The sequence below is a fragment of the Chelonoidis abingdonii genome, chromosome 2, assembly GCF_003597395.2.
Source record: "Chelonoidis abingdonii isolate Lonesome George chromosome 2, CheloAbing_2.0, whole genome shotgun sequence".
NCBI classification, from domain to species: Eukaryota; Metazoa; Chordata; order Testudines; family Testudinidae; genus Chelonoidis; species Chelonoidis abingdonii.
Window position 1 is genome coordinate 117,192,118 of NC_133770.1, and position 2,795 is coordinate 117,194,912.

Genomic DNA, 2,795 nt, shown 5'->3' on the forward strand with positions numbered 1-2,795 from the left:
TTCATGACTTGCCACGCTTCAGTGTGACTGTTGTGTTTTTCTTCTTGATGTCAACCCACCCCCTTTGCTGAGTTTAATTCCTCGTAAGCCAACCACCCTCCCCCCTTTGGAATAAAGTAACTATTGTTTTGAAACCATGCATTCTTTCTTTATTAATTAAACAAAAAATGAGATAACAGACAAGGTAGCCAGGGTGCGGTGGGGGAGGAGGGAGGGACAAGGCCACATTGCGTATTGTAGCCACACTAAAAATCAGACTGTTTGAATGACAGTCTTCTGTTGCTTGGGCCATCCCCTGCAATGGAGTAGCTGGGTGCCCGTGTTCTTGGGCGTCTGGCTGAGGAGGCCATAGAATATGGGGATGCAGTGAGGGGGAGGGGGTCTATGCTCTTGTTGGCTTTCCTGCAGCTCCAACAGATGCTTCATCATGTCCATTTGCTCTCCCATTAGCCTCAGCATCGGATTCTGCCTCCGCTCTTCGCGCTCACTTAATTCTTTCCTGGCCTCTGCCACTGAATGCCTCCATGCATTAAGCTGTGCCCTATCAGTGCGGCAGGACTGCATGAGCTCAGAAGACATGTCATCGTGAGTGTGGTTTTTTTGCCTTCTAATCTGCGATAACCTCAGGGACAGAAATGATAGGAGGAGTGTAGAAACATTCTGTGCTCTATGATTCTGGAGGGCCTGCATGGTCACCTGTGCTGTTGAGTTCTCTACCCTGACCAAACAAGAAATGAAATTCAAAAGTTCCTGGGGCTTTTCCTGTGTACTTGACTAGTGCATCAGAGTTGAAAGTGCTGTCCAGAGCGGTCACAATGGAGCACTCTCGGATAGCTCCTGGAGGCTAATAAAATGTCGAATTGCACCGAAACTACCCCAAATTCAACTCAGCAGAGTCGATTTTAGCTCTACTCACCTTGCGGGGGATGAGTACAGAAGTCGATTTTAAGAGCCCTTTAGGTCAACGGAATGGGGTTGGCTATGTGAACACATTCATTTTTAAATCGACCTAATGTGGCTAAATTCGACCTAACCCCGTAGTGTAGACCAGGCCTTAGTAATGTCACGTAATGCTCTAGTGGAAGGCACTCACCGACAGGTGATGATCATGGTACATGAACCTATACAGAATAGGAGAGAGGAGACAATAGCACAAGTAGGGGTATGAGGGGGGGAAGGCAAAAACAGAGGGTAATATGATTAACTAGTCACATGGCAGGCTATTGCTCATGTCTAGAATGATTGGGGTGTGAGAAGGGCCTACTCTCTCCCCATACATACACTAGCTTACGGCAAAGAGGATGTCAAGACATCAGCAGTAGTAACGGTAGGGTTAGTTAGGGCAATCATCTTACAACATAGCAAGTCATCTACATTGTCTTTACTACTGTAAGCTGTTTATTTTTTTCCAGTGAACGAGATGAAAAGCTCATTCTCCCAAAAGAATTGCATTGCGACTTCCTGAGGATCAACTAAATTCTTTCTCCTATAGGTATTAGGAAAGTGAGTTTGGATCATTTTTACATTAACTCCTGAGTGTAAGTTTTGGGATATACCCAGGGTTTGCTGTGACAAGTACTGCAAAGATACAGCAACCACATTAATATGTTGTGAATACAATTTGATGAACAGGTCCCTTCAGCTTAGATGACACATCGTCCAATTTGTTTTGTAACACAAGATACAGGGCCAAATTATCCAATCTGAGTGCCTATCAATTGTTATGACTTTTTATTTGTATGGAGTCCTGATGACAGAGCAGGGCCGCATGGTGTTAGGTCTAACCACAGAACTAAAAGACAGTCTCTGAAATACCCATTTTTAAGCACTTAAGTGCCAATTTAATTTGTCACTGATCCTGCACATGCTTGACTGTACTACTGTGAGTAGTCACAATGAAATCAGTGGGTCTGTTAGCAATAGTAGAGTCACATATGTGCGTAAGTAGGAGATTGTCTATTCTTAGCTTAGGTGTATATTGGGCCTTATACCCTTCCTGTTGCAGCCCATGGGAATCTTGCCATTGATTTAGATTGGCCATAAAGCTGCAGTGTGCCATATTCATTTGTATACTACCCTATGACCCCCTGACTCTGTGGCAGTGAAGGCATGTCTTGTATCTGTGAGATTCACACTCTCTGATAATACAATTGATCACTATTGCCAGGGATCTTTTATAATCACCACCTAAAGTTAATATGCAATTGTGTGATTATTTATAGGGTTACAGCCAGCTCAGACAGCACTAGATTAGACAAAGTGAGCCAAATTCATCAGCAGTGGATTTGACAACAATATTTACTAAACCACTATGTCTCTGTTATTTTCCACTTTTATTTTCCTCCCTCCTCCTAAAAGTCTCTTAAGATGAACAGACTTAGCTAGATGAACAGACGTTAAACACATTGTCAGTCTGCATTAATGCTTTAGAAGATAAAAATTTGTCAAACTGAGGTTGATGTTACAAACTAAATATGGAAGATTAATTTATTTATAGTGCTTCCTTGTGAAACTGGCTTTCACTTATGAATCTGAGGAGCTCATTTTTCCAACATGAGTCCCTAAAGTTAGGTACTTAAACCCCCATCCTGCAAACACTGATACAACCGCTTAACTTTGAGCCTGTAAGGAGACCCAGTGACATCCAAAGGATGAATATAGGCAAACAACACAGGAATGCAAGGGCAAGATTAGAAAGGCAAAGGCACAAAATGAGCTCAAACTAGCTATGGGAATAAAGGGAAACAAGAAGACTTTTTATCAATACATTAGAAGCAAGAGGAAGACCAAGGACA